An 18706-nucleotide genomic window follows, 5' to 3' on the forward strand; every position below is an offset into this window, starting at 1 on the left:
AGCAGTTGGCATGTTTTAATACCAATTACTCACTAATAAAAACTCTGTAGAGAAAATCATTGACTACAATATAATTTTGTCAACAGTTAACATACTGTTGATTTTTAAAATATATTTGAATCTATGATGAACTTTCTTGTTGTTAATAGTTTTCATTTTACCATGCCAATACTATTAAGATTTTTCTTCATTTGTATTTGATAGACACTGCAGAAAATATGTCATACCAAATAGGTGGAAAAATAATTTAACATTTTTTCTCTGTAGGAATTCCTGATATGTAGACAAAAAATTCACTCACAGGTTACATCTCTGTACTAATATTATTCAGAAGTAAAGGTTGAAATAGATAACCATTGGAACCAATTAAAGCTGATTGTACCAATTCTCCCCCTGTAACTAGTTGTAATTACGCCATGTGAAATAAGGCAGAAAAAAGATGATTTTTCTCATTTGTCAAGCATTTTAATTTTAACTCTTTGTTTCTTAGGAAACTTTGACTTTTTTCATTTCATTTATCAGAACAACATCTACAGCCCTTTGAGAAGGAGGATGATATCTTTTAAAAATATCTTTATTGGCCATGTTTTTTTTTTTTAATTTTATAAGAAATCTGTTTTTATTCTTAAAATATGTTATAGATTTAAAAGATCACCAGTCTTATTTCATAGACATAAACATTTCTAATGGTTGTCTCTCCTCCATACTTTTAAAATATGCACTGCATAGCTTAATGCAATGTTCGAAATACTGTTTAATGTTTTACTTATTATTTTCTCAGTTAACAATATGTGGGATAAGCATCTCTCCATGTCAATCAATATGGACCATTGTTGTTTCTAACAACATCATGGACACTTGTTATTATTTTTCACATAGCACAAAATTGACATCTAAGCTACTCTGATAGGGCCAGATTCATGCTTGGTTTACTTCTGATATCCTTCTTGAAGCCTAAGGGACAGACGATGTATGAGCAGGTCATTGTCACTTCTAATAGGCCTCTGTGGCAGAATGATTTTCTCCATTTTTAGAAATTTCTTTGATTTATAAAAGAAAAATCCCAAGACTTAGCTAAAGATCATGATTTTCTAACTTGAGCTTTTCTCTGCTCTCTCTGCTTTTGCCATTTTTTCCATCTGTCTCATAGTGGCCCTTGTGATGATGACACTGGCCCAAGATTTTTGGCTGCTCTCCTTCTTTCAATACACAGCTTCTGCTATTTGTAGTTGACTTAACAGTTGATGGGGAATTTTATATTCTCTACCATTTCATATCTTGGAGGGAAAAAAACCAAAGAAACAAAACCTTATAACAAAAAGGATTCCATTTAAGCATTCTTGTAAAGAAAAACTAACTAATAAACAAACAAAAGCAGAAATAAACAGGTAAGACTGGGTGGTTTGATGAAACTTCCCTAAACTGAATTGTCATCTTATGGCCAGAGGTTGAGCAGGACATGACATGCCCAATATTCACTTCATCCCTATAAAAAGAATCCCCATCTGTAAGGATGGACTAGGCTCCCCACAGTCCCTCCCATCCCGACTATCACCTCACATTGCAGTCAGCTTTCAGGACCATCACTGATCTTCCTTGTAGGAATTTGAGACTCTCAAATTCAATGGCTTAGGTGGGAACATGAACGTAGGCCTGACTACTAACTTTGTCACGGAGCTTCCTTTCCAAACTGATTGGTTCCGATTTCAATGAAGCCCTTACCTTAACAGCACAAATCTGAGAATATGCTCTCTGGAAATCTGGCAGCTTATTACAGGTACCACAAGGATGAGATCTGGTCTGATTTTTGCTATCTAGTCCTTTTTTGTACTACCACAGAACTGTGTTTTTTGTGGCCCTGATGCATATAGTTAAACTTACACCCATCACTTGCCCCTATTGATTTTCCTGATGTCAACTGAAAAGTGGCCTTTTATCTTTCTCTGAACTTTCTAGACATTTACTCATCTTCTGCTATGGAGTCCCTTCTCTTGAGGTTTTATCCACCAATAATGGGCAGAATGAAGTTGACTCCAGAGCCAAAGGTCCAAGAACCTGTGCTCTAATGGGATTTATCTGGGATTTGTTAAACCCCTGAACTGCTTTGTTCTTAGTCTCTGTATTATTTTCCCACCACCCTCCCACTGATTTCTGGGAGTGTCTCCCAAATGAACTTCTCAAATTCAAGTGCCTGCCTTGAATTTCCCTGGCTCGAGCGTGTTTTCTGGATCTTCATTTTCTGTAGAGTATTGTTATTATTTTTCTCAGTGTACACTGTGAACAGCCCTAGTAGTCACTGCTATTGTCCTTCCTTACTGCTTCACTCAGGTGGCTTTTGGTTATAGCAATGTTGAGTCCCTGCTGTTCTTCATTCATTGCCCCAGCTCTGGCTGCCATGCATTACCTACTTTCAACCTGGCCTGTGATGCCTGATAATGGGGGTTTGGGAGCATAGGATCTAGATGTAGAAAAAAGCAAGCATAAACCTCTATTTTAGAGCTATATTTTACTCATATGAAGTCCAACTCACTAGTAGTGTGGAAGTTAAGCAATAGTTCAATCCCATCTTGTCATCTCCATTAGAGGTCAGGAAAAAAATCCTCCATGGAGCTTCATATAAGATGACAAGGCCCTATTTTGTACTTAAAAAAAGCCAGAGTGTCTTTGTCAATTTTGTGTGATGTTCCTGGGATACATATCAGCTCAAAGGAATGCAGACTCTCACAATAGTGTCTTTGTCATCTACACACATTTTCCTCCCAAATTCCTTCTCTACTTCCTATGTAAGGATCTATAAGGACACACATACAAAAAAACCCATGCTTAGATGATAATTTGGAGGGGCTTCCATGGAGGAGCTTCTTCTGTATAATTGAAGGCAGATGCTTCTCATACATCCCCAGGGGTCTCAACTCAAGTGCAAGTCATTGCCAGTTTCTGAGATGAAGTCTGATGATGTTTCTGAGAAAAGGCTAGGATGAGTTTTTTTCACTTCAGAAATGGAGTGGAGTTAAGTTCTCATCTCTTGCATTTCCCATCTCTCCTCTGTTTCTGGGTATGTATACCTGAGTCACTTGGTCAGTTAATTTGTATAGATTGCTTGAGGACCTACTGTGTGCTTAGGACTGCTGGGATAAGTAGCACAGTGGCTCATTGTGACATACATCATCAGGCTGGCAGGTCACTTCTCAGACCCAGGGTGGGATTAACATTTTTTCAGGGGCATGAGTGATGTTTTCAATGTTATTCCACTGTTGTGAGGATGTTACAAAAGATTAGTTTCATATGCAAGCCTTAATTCAAGACACAGTTGACTTGATTTGAGCAGGTGACTGGCATGTTTCCTTATCTTAGGCCAGACCGAAAACAACAGAAAGCAAAAGATCAACAAGGTCAAGGGCTACAGACTAAAAATAGGCCAAGTGTGGGTATGCCTCACAAAGACAAATTAGAGTAAGTGGATTATTCAGTGAATCTTTCTCTTTATTACTCAATGAATCTTTTTCTTTCTACATAAAATATAGAAAAATTAAAAATTATTAACAAGAGAGGAAGGGTAGAAGAAGGAAGTTAAGGTGGTGAATATGGTTGATATACTTTCTATACAAGAATAAATCTTTAAACTTGTTGAAATCACCATAAGAAGTGAAAAATGGAGGGGATGAACCAATTCAGGTTTATATACATATATGTACGTATACATATGTATATAATGGAAATGTCACAATGAAACTCCCTGTGCAGCTATTTTATTTTTTAAATTATTTATGTATTTATTTTTTACTATGAATTATACTTTAGTCATTTTGTTTACAACTGAAACTCTAGGAATTCACAATTAACTTGCTTGCCAGTGAGCTTCTTATAGGCACCAGAACACGTTTCAACCTTGTGTTCCACGTTGTTCTGCTGTGCTTTGTCCAAATGAACCTTTACGAGCGGGCTGCCACCCAGTGTCACGCGGATCCTCTTGCCCACCATTTCACTGGGGAAGACCAAGTCCTCAAGGATGGCGTCGTGCACAGCTGTCAGGGTGCGGCTTCTGGGACACTTTTGCTTATTTTTCCTATGGCTTTTTCGAGTTGGCTTAGGCAGAATTCTCCTCTGGGCGATGAAGACCACGTGCTTCCCACTGAACCTTTTCTCCAGTTCACATACTAGCCGAACTTGGATTTGGTGAAAGACTTAAGTTGAGGAACTGGAACAAAAATGATGATAGCTTTGTGACCACCACCAACTTCAATTTCCTTGGCCGCCGTGATGATGAGCTTGCTGCGCCGTGAGGTCCGCGTCCTCTCCAGCTCCAGCAGCGCCTGGGAGATGCCCGACTCCAACTCGTCTTCGTCTCGCCATTGGGCTTCATGATCTTGGCACTCCAGCTGAACAAGGCCTTGTCCTTGAGGAGTGCCGGCTTAGGAAGAGAACTGTACAGCTATTTTAAACAAACAAAAATGCCTTCTTTCAAAAACAGAATAGGAAGGTAAAAGAGTTTCCCTCTGGGGGTTGGTACCAATGTGAAGGGGAAAGATATACAGGAAAGGGTGGAGGAGGGTGGATGTAGTGGAAATACTTTGTAGTCATGTATGAAAATGGCAAAATAAGATAAGTTTAAACTAGTCCAGGAATAGGGGAGGAGGTGAATTCAACTATGATATATTGTAAGAACTTTTGTAAATGTTGCAAAGTTCTCCCAGCATAATAATAATAATATGATAATAAAAATACGATGTTAAAAGTAAAAAATAAGAGATCATAATGGAGCTGAAAATTCCCATTGTCTAATGCCACAGTCCTCATCGTGTTGTTTGTAAACCATTACACATGTGTGTGTAGTGATGTTGACATAAACATATCTACTTCACAACCAGTTTTATAAAACTATACAACTTAAAATTATCTATAGGGCATAATACTTGATAGTGATAATAAATGGCTACGATGCTGGTTTATATAAAAAATTATTTAAAGCAACAGAGGTCAATAGGAGAAGGGGATCAGGAACTAGAGAAAAGGTCAGTTGGAGAAGAATTAACTTAGAAGGTAACACACATGTACAGGAAAGCAATGTGAGGAATCTCCCTGTATAGCTATCCTTATCTCAACTAGCAAAAATGCTTTGTCTTTCCAATTATTGTTTATACTCTCTCTTCAACAAAATTAGAGATAAGGGCAGAACAGTTTCTGCCTGGAAGCAAGGGAGTAGAGGGGGAGAGGGAGGGAGGGTGGGGGGAAGAAATGGCCCAAACATTGTATGCACATATGAATAAATGAAAAAAAATTTTTTACACTCCTTCAGATCACCATGATTAATCTTTTGACTATTTTCCTTCTTTTTTCTTTCATCAAGGTGATTTTGGACCAAGAAGAATGAGAACTGAGAATAAACTGCTACATATTCACGAGAGTTAAAGCAAGCAGTTCTCTTAAAAGTAAGAGATTAGGCCAGGGTATGGTGGCACATGCCTGTAATCCCAGCTACATGAGAGGCATAGGTAGGATCATGTTCTGAGGCTGGCTCCAGGCAAAACCATGAGACCTTATCTGAAAAATTAAAGGCTGTGTAGGCTCAAGTGGTAAAGTACCTGCCCACAGGCACAAGTACTGTGAAAAAAAAAAAAGTAAAAATCACAGTTAGGCATTGTGTAAAGCCCTATCTGCTTCTTGTAAGAAAAACAAAGTAATTGTCACACATTGAGGTTACTTGTTCAATCTTGGAAGAAACTGAACCTCATCTATTCTCATCTTCACTTTTTCAACTTGCAAATGGGGAAACCACGGTAAATGATGCTCAGGTTTTGTCTGAGAACCCAAGCCTGAGTTTCAACTTCTAACTTTGGATGGCAACATGGGGACAGGTTCAGCGTATAGGCTTTGGACACTGGGATCCTTAGCTATGTGACCTAACTTCTATGAGCGCCAGTGTTCTTACTTGTGGAAGGTAGATAAAACAATAGTAGCGTCTTCATCATAGGGTCACCGTGGGAATTAAATGACATCATAACTTGTTTATGTGCCTTAGCACATTGCTTGGCTAACAAGAACTATCAGATTAAACATTATTATGTTTTAATCATGTTTTTCCATCCATTGTTTTATACCACTTGAAATGCTTTAATTTCCTTTTTATAACAAACATCAAATTCCTTCTTTGAGGTATGTCCTTTAACCTGTGAGAGGCCCTGAGTCAACTTAGTTGAGGTTAGAAACTACTTTGCAATGAACATGTTTTAGTATCTTAATAAATTTTTAGAATTTATAAAATGACAGAAAAGTCCTGGGAAGTACCAATTGGTACTAATAATATACATTGAGAGCTTTAAATGTAAAAAAAAAACAACCTCCCCACATCTGTACTTGGTTAGGATAAATATTTTAGTTTCAACTTGGTTGTCACTGGAGAAACTACGTTTTGACACCAAGAGAGAGTGTCTGCTTACACTATTCCATGCCATATGCAGCTCATTCACTGCCCTCTTCCCTTCTCCATGCTGAGCTGATCTCCTATAAAATGGATGTTAAATATGATCCCCAAATAAGAATTAGGGTCTCTCTCTAAATTTACTTACATATGCCTTTCTAGTCTTTGTTGACCTAAGATGTTATTTCAGAAAGCCACGAGGGGGATTACTAATCAGTTTAGTTGAAATTTCAACAATATTTAGAAATCCAAAACATTTCATAGACAAACAATAGGAGTCACCAAATCCATTCCTTCATCTATTGCCCTTGGTGTCACTCTGTTAGATAAATAAAGTAGAAACCTGCTATTCCCTCTCTTCAAACATACAAGTAACTGGAGAGGCATAAATTAATTCACTATGGACTGTGTCAGTTCTGTATTTTGTTTGAGGCTAGGGCATAGTTTCTTTTTCCCCCTTCTCATTGTTTTAGGCTATGTTTTAGCTTTCTAAAATCAATTTGAGTTGAGTGGGAATGCAGCAGGATTAAGCTTTGTGGCTTTGAAAACCACTTGGAAGCCAGTGGAAAGTGTATACTGACTTAAGTTAGATGGTCTCTGATCCACTGACACCTGATCGATCATTTGTTAGAGTAATTTGGGTTTACAGTGTTGGGATGGTTGTGTTTCCTTTAGTGTTGCCTTATAGTGCTGACATTTGTTCACTCTCTGTAATATGTGATAAAAGAAATGTAACCACCCTTCCACTCCCATCACGTTCCCTATTGAAGAGACGTTCAGTCCTTGAAGGGGGCATGACCTTCTTCTTATTTATAAGTGCTGCTACTTTAAACCACAACTGATATCACCATTATATTTCATCCTAAGTGAAGCCTTTTACACCACCTAAATAGAGAAAAACATCTTTTAATCTTACAGCAACCTGGTATTAAAAACCAATTGCAACCAGTTGCCTATGGCTGATAAACTAGTAGGCTAAGTGATCTTGACTGTTGAAATTCTATATTAAAATTTATTTTATTTATTTATTTTATATTAAAATTTATGACAGAAAGAAGGAGGGGGGAGAGAGAAAGAAAAAAAAGAAGAGAGGAGAGAAAGAAAGGGAGGGGAAGGAGGGAGGGAGAGAGAGGGAGAAGTAGGTAAGGAAGGAGAGAGAGAGAGAGAGAGAGCAGACACAAGGTAGACTGAACTTGAGGACCTTGAATAAAAGGAGGCTGAATACACTGACATTATTTGCTCTTCTCCTCTCATACCTCTAGACAAAGAAGGTATTTTTCAGCAAAGAGATGGTCAACCATTTTTTTCTTCTCCTTATTTCTGGGCTTTCATGTGATCCTCTATCATCTTTCCTCTTACATACTAGAATAATGATTCTTAGACATGTGAATTTCAAAATAGTAAAGTTAATAAAGCAGTGATTTCAGTATTATACCAAGAGTTTCCAACATTTTTGCTTTTTATGTGTATATATTATATTATAATCTGTTGTATGTTTTTAGTATTAGCTATGCATTTTCTATTCTTAACACTAGCTAACACTTGAGGTTTAAAATGTGAATAACTTTTTAAAAGCTGCTATTAATATTCCCATTTTATAGATAGTAGAAGAGGTTAAGTACACGTCCAGCTTGTGGGTGGCAGAGGTGGACTTAGAGGTAGTCTGATGCCAGAGGTTGGACTCCCGACCAGTCAATACCTCTCAATACCACCATTTCCTTTAAAGCAGAAAAAAAGAAAAAGAACTATTTATTTAGAAAAATGTGGGGAAAAACATAATTTCAGAAGTCCTGAAGTTATCTATAGAAAACTCAGTTTTTCTTATTTTTCTTATTGCACTCTGGGCTGCTAAAACCTTTGTTAAAGGCTCCTCTGGCTCCAAATCTTCAGCTACAGAGAAACTTCTTTTTTTCCTTGAACCACAACTCTAGCCCGTTTTGCTCTGGCTATTTTGGAGATGGGACCTTGCTTTTTGCCCAGGCCAGCCTGGATCATGACCCTCATATTTTAGGCTTCCTGTACTGGAAGCACCACGTCCAGCTTTCTTCTGTTAAAAAAGGGGTCTTGTGAACTTTTTTTTTGCCTGAGCAAGCCTTAAGCCCTAGTCCCCTGGTTCTCATCCTCCTGAGTAGCTAGGATTACAAGCATGAGCCACTAGCGTGCAATAGGAGAAACTTTTAATCTACATCCTAGGCTTTCTTTCAAGATACTGTAGGTAAGTGCTTAAGTGTGCCAGTCATTTTAAGAATGTTCATTACTGATTTTGTGAATGACCTTTAAATGCATTTGCAAAATACCTTAATTTTCATCCTCCCAGCTGGTGTGAAAGACTACATGGAGTTAGGAGACTGGGAAATGGTCTTCAAATGAGTAAAAGTCTTTAACATAAGAGTCCAAGGCCTTCAGGGGTTTGGGAATGGCCTGAAATACACCAGAAAAATTTCCTACACCTTTCCCACACCTTAGAGAGAAAGCATGTCCAAGAACTCTTAACCACTTCCATAACACCAAGGATCTTAGGAAATACATGGCATCAGTTCAGCAAGTAAGTTAAGTTATTAACTCATCACATCAAGCTATTGAGCAAGACACGTGACTACTCAGTTCCTCAGTTTCTCTGTCCAATCAGAGTACTTTAATTCCTGTCTGACATAGCTTCAAAGAAGTGATTATTACATGAGATGAAGTGTATGCATTCCGTCACTGTTTCCCTTCTGAGAGTGCTTGTGCAACTTAGTCTGCAGTTTCAGCAACATGCTTGTAGACCAACTCCATTTCTCTGTGGTATTATAGGTTCTCTTCTGATGCCTTATATGTTTTCCCCTTTGTAGATATTTAGTATTCTGTACTCCGTGTTTCCTGAAAATTGTTATTTCTGTTTGCTTCCCAAAGCCTGTAAAATTTTAAATTAAGAATAAGTAAAAACAGTAAATATTGCACTTCTGCCAATCACCATGTAAATGGGAGATGAAGTGGATGGGTTAACACCCAAAATGACACATAACCACTTCCAGGTAGATTAAGAATCTGCAGCAGGAGTAGTTTGAAATCAAAGTGGTTCTTAGTGAGATAGACAATGGCTGCTCTGGGTATGTCTCCCAACACCAAAAATTTCTACTAAGTAAACAAAATTCTAAATGGTATGATTTTAACCCTCAAGAGGAAGAGTAGAGACCCCAATACTGCCTTTTTTGCTTTCTCCTGACTGGTGACCCACGTGAGGAGCAGCTCACACATGAAATCATGGCAACATCCAGGGCTAAGATGGCATCGAGGAACATTCAATAACATGCATCTGTTGCTGACAGCCCATGGTGAATTTTGAATAGCAGCCTCATAATCAGCTCTCATTTAGAGAAAAATTTCCTGCCCAGGGAGTGAGGCTTTCATCATTGGCCTCAGCCACCTGTACCTTCTGAAATATAAGAAATAGGGAAAGACTACACGAAAGCAATGGGGTGAAGGGAGTACAGGAGAGGGTCATTAGGTCTCCTTGAAACACAGCAAGGCCCTAGTTTTGAAAAGCCTCAAAACTTCCTACTCTCACCATAGACCATGAAATTATGACTTATTCTCAGAAGAATATTTTTCAGATGGTACTATTTCCCTAAAAAATTGTGTGAAGAGTTATAGCTACACGGAAGCAAAATAGATATTCTAAATTATATTTGTTGTGCTTTGGATGTGGTTAGTGTATGTCCTCCAAGGGTTCATTTGTTGAAATTTAATCCATATTGTCGGTTATTAAGAGGATGAAACTAAATTCAGCTACAGTGTTTAGAGGTAAAGCCTTTGGAAAGAGACTAGGATTGATAAACTCATCAGGATGGATCCCCCATGGCAGAAAACTAGTGGCTTTATAAGAAAAGAGAAAGAGAGTGACTGAGTGAGAGAGATGTATATGTGTGTTTGTGGGGGTGGGGAGGAGTGCAGATGGACACACTTCCTCTGTTTCTTGCCATATGATTACTGGCACCGCCTGGGGCTCTGCAGTTAGAAGGCCATCACTAATGTGGCCCCTTCACCTTGGAGCTCACGAATTGTGAGCCTTCCCAGTCTATGGTATTGTGCCACTGGCAACAGAAAACAGACTAATACAATATTGTAGTTATTAGCTGCATTTTATCTTGCACTCAGCTCTGACGTCTCTAAAGTTGGAATTGTGTGTCTGAGTCAGAGGAGATCAGAATTGGACCAGACATCACATTTTATTTAGCCAAACTCTTACTGTAGACCTGTTTTTGCTATAAGGCATCATGTGTCATCAAAGACAGAACATTTTTGGTAAGGATTGCTCATACTTTCCATGACTAGACAACTTTAACTATTATACCTTCCTTGTACTGGTTTGGGATTGACTTGCTCTTGTTTTCCTAAGGCCTTGAGATGCATCTATATGCTATTTATTTGGTTGTTTTTTAAGTATAGACACTCATAGCTCTAAACTTTCCTCTTAGACCTGCCTTCTCTATTTCCCACAGATTCTGATATGTATGTTTCCATTTTTTTTATTCTATGAATTTTGAAAGTCTCCCCTTGCAAGTTTTTTGATGACCCACTGATTGTTCAAAAGTACATTGTCTGATCTCCTTATGTTTGAATATTTCTGCAGTTTCTCATGTTGTTGATTTCCAGTTCTACTCCACTGTGGTCTGATAAAGCACCAGAAGTCATTTTAATTTTCTTGTGTTTTTAAAGACATTCTTTATGTCCTAAAATATCATCTACTTGAAGAAAGTTCCAAGGACTGGCTATTGAGTAGAATATTCTATAGATGTCTGTTATGTCCATTTGATCTATAGTGTTGTTTAATTTTAAAGTGACTTTGTTGATTTGTTTTTGGTCTGGATGAACTGTCTAGTGGTTTGTTATTGTGGTGGGGTCTATCTGTGATTTTATATCCAATAGTGTTTGTATTATGAAATTTGGTACACCATCATTCTGTCTGTATATATTTGCAATTGCTATCTCTTTTTGTTTTTTCTTGACAAAGCAATTTTCTATCTCTTCTTGATTGGTTGTTCCCTTTATCAATATGAAGTAACCTTCTTTGTTTCCTTGGAGTTCTTAGTTAAAGTATGCCTTGAATATAGCTACTCCTGTTTGCTTTTAGAATCCATTTGCTTGGAATTTCTTTTTCCATCCTTTCACTTTAAGCTTGTGTTTGTCTTTGCTAGTGAGGTGTGTTTCTAGTAGGCAACAAATAATTGGGTCTTGTTTTTTTTAAATCCAGTCCACCAATCTGTGTCTTCTGATTGAAGAACTGAGATCATTAACTTTTAGGTTCTTATTAGAAGGTATATAGTATTTCTTGTCATTTTTTGTTTTTATAGTGTTTGCTTCTTTCCTAATCCTGATTTGCTTATCTATTTGTCTAGTTCGATTTAATCATATCCATACTTTCATAGTTGCATTTATTATACTCTTCTGTGTGTAGGATTCCTTCCTACACATACTCTTCCTATGTGTAGTATCTTCTGTAGTGCTGGCTTACTGATCATGAATTCCATTGTTTTTGTTTATTACAGAAAGTTTTTATTTTTCCTTTTATTTCAATTACAAGGTTAGTTTTGCTAAATACCATAGTCTAGGTTGGCATTTATTTGTTAAAGGATTTTAAATACATCATTCCAGCCTTCCCTTGCTTTATGAGTTTCTGTTGAGAAAGCTGCAGCTATTATGATGAGGCTACCTTTATATGTAACTGTTGCTTATCTCTTGCAGCTAGTAGTACTTTGCTTATTCTGTGTACTTAATTTCTTAATTGTAATATGACATGGAGAGCTTCTTTTCAGGTCTTATGTGTTTGGGATTCTAAAAGCTTCCTGAACCTGAATGACTATCTCATTCTGAAAATTTGTGGAATTTTCAACTACTATTTTATTGAATTTATTTTCTATGCCTTTAGCTTATACCTCTTATCATTTTTCTATACCTTTGATTATAGGTTTAATTTTTAATTGTTTCCTAGAGGTCTTGCATGTTCTGTTCATATTTTCTTACTTTTTTAAATGTACAACTGAATGTTGAATTTTTAAAGTTTTTTAAACTTGATTTTTAAAGTTTTACTGAATTCCTCTTTCATATCCTGCATCGTATTCCTTATTTTACCCAGTTGTTTCTTTTTTGTCTTTGAATTATTTATTTTTTGTGTTCTCTTTGAATTCAGTGATATATTTATATGTCCTCTTTAAGTTCTTTGTTCATTCTTATAATCATGTCTTCAATCCCTGATATTCTGTATTCAAGTTGATTCAGTTGATTGGTGGGTTTTAAAATTTGATTCATTGAGCTTTGCTTTTCCTCCCATTTTCTTCTTTACCTTTACTTAAAAAATTATTAGTATAAATTAATTTTACAAAAAGATTTCATTGTGATATTTATATAAATCATATAATGTAGTTTGATCAAATTTATCCCATTTAAATTTTTTGTAATACTCATTCCTGCTCTTCCCTCATTTTTAACAGTTTTTAATAGATTTCATTATACTATTTTCATACCCCCCCACACTTTACTTTGCTCAAAGTCTGTTTAAAATCAAATTTTTTTTTGGCAGTAACAGGGTTTGAACTGTTAGGTAGGAGTTCTACCACTTGAGCCATGTTCCCAGCCCTGAGCATTTCATTTCCAGAATTTCAGTTTGATTTTTAAAGTTTTACTGAATTCCTCTTTTGTATCCTGCATTGTATTCCTTATTTTATCCAGTTGTTTCTTTGTATTGTCTTTGAATTATTTGTTTTTTGTGTTCTCTTTGAATTCAGTGATATATTTATATGTCCTCTTTAAGTTCTTTGTTCATTCTTATAATCATGCATTTGAATTCTTCCACTTCATTATCACTAAAGTCCATTATTGTGGAGTGTTGAAGTATGGAGGAATCATGTTGCCTTTTTTTCTTTTTATTGTTGTGCTAGATGGAGGCACATTGTGGCATTTACAAAATTTCTTACAATATATCAAATATATCATACTTGAATTTACCCCCTCCACCATTCTCCGTCATTCTTCCCTCCCCCCATTCCTGAAATAATTTCAGCACTTTTCATTTATATATGTAAATTTCCATTTACATATCTGTGTACACAGTATTTGCACCATATTCACCCTCCTACACCATTTCCCCACCTCTTCCCCTTTCCCACCTATAACAATCCCCCCAAGGAAGAACCTGTTCCACCCTCTTGTTCTCCAATTTTGTATATGAAAAAAAGAAGAAAAATATGATCTGTTGTTTATTTAAGATGGCTACACAAGGAGTTTCCTTGTGGCACTTCCATATATATATCATAGCCAGACTTGGTTCATCTACTCTATTTTTCTTCTTTATACATTAGTACTTTTTAAATGGTGGTTTCAACCAGTTTAAAAATTCTATATTCATTCTTGTATAGAGAGTACATCAACCATATCCACCTTCTAAACTTCCTTCTTTTACTCTGCCCCTCTCATATGTGACCTCTCCTTAGTGTGGCATGTTTTTCATAGTATTGTTGTATTCATACTAGGTCTATATTCCATGTTTGAGAGAAAACATGAAGATTTTGGCCTTCTGAATCTGGCTAATTTTACTTAACATGATGTTCTCCATTCCATTCTGGGCCACAGAGTGAGAACCTGTCAAAAAGAAGAAAAGAAGAAGCCAGGAGCCAGTGACTAGTGCCTATAATTCTAGGTACCCTTGTATTTCTAGTTTGCAATCACTTTCCTATGAGAGAAAACATGTGGCTTTTGATCTTCTGAACCTGGCTAACTTCATTTAAGATGACGTTGTCCAATTCCATCCATTTACCTACAAATGACAAAATTTCATTTTTCTTTGTGGCTGAATAATATTCCATTGACTATAAATACCACATTTTCATTCTTCAGTAGTGGGGCATCTTGGCTGTTTCCATAACTTAGCTAAAATGAATACTGCTGCAATAAACATGGGTGGGCAGGTGCCTTTGTTGTAACCTGACTCACATTCTTTTGGCTATATACCTAGAAGTGGAATTGCAGGATCATAAGACAGTTCCATTTTCAGTTTTTTGAGAAGCCTCCATGCTGTTTTCCATAGTGGTTGTACTAATTTACATTCTAACCAGCAGTGTATGAAGGTTCCTTTTCCCCCAGATCTTCACCAATATTTGTTGTTGCTTGTGTTCTTGATGGAAGCCATTATAACAGGAGTGAAGTGGAATCTTAACTTGGTTTTGATTTGCCTTTCCTTTTGGCCAGGGATGTTCAGGATTTCTTCATGTGTTTTTAGACATCTCCACTTCTTCCTTGGAAAAAACTATGTTCAGTTCTTTTGCCCGTTTCTTCATTGGGTCATTGAATTTTTGGGAGTTTAGGTTTTTGAGCTCCCTATATATTCTGGTTATCAAACCTTGTCAGATGTGTAGCTGGCAAAGATTTTCTTCCATTCTGTGGGCAGTTTCTTCAGTTTAGAGATCATTACTATTTTTGTGCAGAAGCTTTTTAATTTTATGTAGTCCCATTTGTCAATCCATTCTTAGTTGCTGAGTCATTTGAGTTCTGTTGGGGAAGTCCTTGCCTATGCCTATTAATTCCAGTGTATTCCCTGCTCTTTCCTGCATTAGCTTCAAGGTTTCAGGTCTGACTTTAAGGTCTTTAATCCACTTTGAGTTGATACTTGTACAGGGTGAAAGACATGGATCTAGTTTTGGTTTTCTGTATGCAGACATCCAGCTTTCCCAGCAACATCTGTTGAAGAGGCTGTCTTTTCTCCATCATATGCTTTGGTCATCTTTGTCAAAAATCAGATGGGTATAGCTACTGTGGATTCATATCTGGGTCTTCTGTTTCTACTCCACTGTTTTCATGTCTGTTTTTGTGCCAGTAGCATGCTGTTTTTATTGTTATGGCTCTGCAGTATAGTTTGAAGTCAAGTACAGTGATATATCCAGTACTACTCTTTTTGTTCAGTATATTTGTGGTCTTTTGTGCTTCCAAATGAACTTTAGGATTGATTTTTCAATCTCTGTGATGAATGTCATTGGAATTTTGATGGGAATTGCATTGAGCATGTAAATTGCTTTTGGTAATACAGTCATTTTCACTAATTCTTGAGCATGGGAGATCTTTCCATTTTCTGTAGTCTTCTTTGATTTCTTTCCTCAATGGTTTGTAGTTTTCCTTATAGAAGACTTTCACATCCTATGTTAAGTTTATTCCTAGGTATTTTTTTTGAGGCTATTGTAGATGGAATTATTTTCCTATATTCTTTTTAAATCTCTTCATTGTTGCTGTATAGAAAGGCTACTTATTTTTGTAAATTGATTTTGTATCCTGCTACTTTGCTGAAGCTGTTTATGGTGTCTAGGTGTTTTTTGGGTCTTTTAGGTATAAGATCATGTCATCTGCAAATAGGGGTGTTTTGAGTACTTCTTTTCCAGTTTTATTCATTTTTTTTCTTCTTCTTATCTTATAGCTCTGACTAGCAATTCCAAGACTATGTTGTCTCATTCCTGACTTTAGAGGAAATGTTTTCAATTTTTCCCCATTTAGTATGATGTTGGTTATAGGCTTGTCATATACAGCTTTTATTATGTTGAAGTACATTCTTTCTATTCCTAGTTTCACTGAAGCTTTTATCATAGACTGATGTTGAATTTTATCAAGAATTTTTCTGCATCTATTGAGATGATTATGTGTTTTTTGTCTTGTTTCTACAAATGTGCTATATTGCATTTTATGATTTGCATATGTTGAACTATCCCTGCATCACTTACTTAATCATGTTTTATGATCTTTTTGAAATGTTGAATTTGTTTTGCCAATATTTTATTGAGGGTTTTTGCATCTATGTTCATTAAAGACATTGGACTATAATTTTCTTTCTTTCTTGTGTCCTTATCTGGTTTTAGGATGAGTGTAATGCTGGCTTCATAAATGAGTTTGATATTCTTCCCTTTCTATGTCATTCTAAAGATTGAGGAATTCTGGTATTAGTTCTTTAAATGTCTGATAGAATTTAATGGTGAATTGATCAGGACCTGGACTTTTCTTTTTTGGGGACTCTATTGCTTCTTCAATTTCTTTGCATGTAATAGATCTGTTTAGGTGACTAATACTTTCTTGGTTCAACTTTGGATGGTCATATTTATCTAAAGTTTGCTCATTTCTTATAGATTTTCCAATTTATTTGAATATTAGTTTTCAAAGTAGTCCCTGATATTTTCCTAGATTTCCTTGGTACTTGTTGTTATCTCCCCTTTTTCATTTCTAATTTTATTAATTTGGGTCTTTTCCCTTCTAATTTTAGTCAGATTCACCAGGGGTTTCTCAATTTTATTTATCTTTTCAAAGAGCCAGCTTTTTGTTTTGATTTTTTTTTTTTGGTATCAATTTTGTTGATTTTGGCCCTTATTTGTTATCATTTCTCTCCTGCTAGTTTTGGGTGTAGGTTGTTCTTTTTTTTTTTCCCATTTAAAAAGGTTTATTGATTTAAAACTAACATTTTAAGTGCGCAAATTTAACATATAAATTTCGTATGCACATATGAATAAAAGAAAAACAAACCAAAAATAAGTTAAAAAAAACCCGTAAATTTCAGTGAGTTTGGATATATGTGTGCAGCCATGCTACCATACCATAATCAAAGTCCTAATAAATACTCCTTTTTTTTTGTTTGTTTTTTCATTTTTCTTTTATTATTCATATGTACATACAAGGATTGGTTCATTTCTCCCCATTGCCCCCACCCCCTCCCTTACCACCCACTCCACCCCCTCCCTCTCCCCCCCCAAAACCCAGCAGAAACTATTTTGCCCTTATTTCTAATCTTGTTGTAGAGAGAGTATAAGCAATAATAGGAAGGAACAAGAGTTTTTGCTGGTTGAGATAAGGATAGCTATACAGGGCATTGACTCACATTGATTTCCTGTGCGTGGGTGTTACCTTCTAGGTTAATCTAATGTCCACATATGAGGGAGAACATACAATTTTTGGTTTTTTGAGTCAGGCTAACCTCACTCAGAATGATGTTCTCCAATTCCATCCATTTACCAGCGAATGATAACATTTCGTTCTTCTTCATGCCTGCATAAAATTCCATTGTGTATAGATACCACATTTTCTTAATCCATTCGTCAGTGGTGGGACATCTTGGCTGTTTCCATAACTTGGCTATTGTGAATAGTGCCGCAATAAACATGGATGTGCAGGTGCCTCTGAAGTAACAGTCTTTTGGGTATATCCCCAAGAGTGGTATTGCTGGATCAAATGGTAGATCGATGTCCAGCTTTTTAAGTAGCCTCCAAATTTTTTTCCAGAGTGGTTGTACTAGTCTACATTCCTACCAACAGTGTAAGAGGGTTCCTTTTTCCCCACATCCTCTCCAACACCTGTTGTTGTTGGTGTTGCTGATGATGGCTATTCTAACAGGGGTGAGGTGGAATCTTAGCGTGGTTTTAATTTGCATTTCCTTTATTGCTAGAGATGGTGAGCATTTTTTCATGTGTTTTCTGGCCACTTGAATTTCTTCTTTTGAGAAAGTTCTGTTTAGTTCACATGCCCATTTCTTTATTGGTTCATTAGTTTTGGGAGAATTTAGTTTTTAAGTTCTGTAGGTTGTTCTTGTTTCTCTAGGAGTTTGAGATGCAGCATTAGGTCATTTATTTTAGATCTTTCTGTATTTTAAATATATGTACTCATGGCTATAAACTTTCCCCTTAAGACTGCCTTTGCTGTATCTTGTAGGTTCTGATAGGTTGTGCTTTCATTCTCATTAAATTCAAGGAATTTTTTTATTTCCTCCCTTATTTCTTCAATGAACTACTGATCATGGAGCAATGTGTTGTTCAGCCTCTAGTTGGTTGACTATTTTCTGCTTATTGTGTTGTGGTCAGAGAGTATGCAGGGGGTTATTTCAGTTTTCTTATATTCATTAAGACTTGGTTTGTGCCCTAGAATGTGGTCTATTTTGGAGAAAGTTCCATGGGCTGCTGGGAAGAATGTATATTGTGGTGTTATAGGATGGAATACTCCATAGACATCTGTCAGGTCCATTAGATCTGTGGTATCATTCAATTCTAGAGTTTCTTTGTCAATTTTTTGCCTGGATTTCCTATCTATTGGGATAGAGGAGTATTGAAGTCTCCTGCCACCACTGTGTTAGGGTCTATCAGTGTTTTTGAGTCCATTAGTGTATGTTTAATGAAGTTGGGTGCACTGGCATTGGGCACATACAAGTTAACAATAGTTATTTCTTCTTGTTGTATTACTCCTTTTATTAGTATGAAATGACCTTCTTTGTCTCTTCTGATTAATTTATGTTTG

The 18706-nt window shown here is 36.4% G+C and overlaps 1 pseudogene; it reads right to left on the reverse strand.

Moving 5' to 3' along the window:
* Window positions 1-3810: 3810 nt before the first annotated feature.
* Window positions 3811-18706, reverse strand: part of LOC109703178 (small ribosomal subunit protein eS7-like) — a 149667-nt pseudogene continuing 134771 nt past the window's right edge.

Source organism: Castor canadensis, chromosome 7, assembly GCF_047511655.1.
Source record: "Castor canadensis chromosome 7, mCasCan1.hap1v2, whole genome shotgun sequence".
Classification (NCBI taxonomy): Eukaryota; Metazoa; Chordata; class Mammalia; order Rodentia; family Castoridae; genus Castor; species Castor canadensis.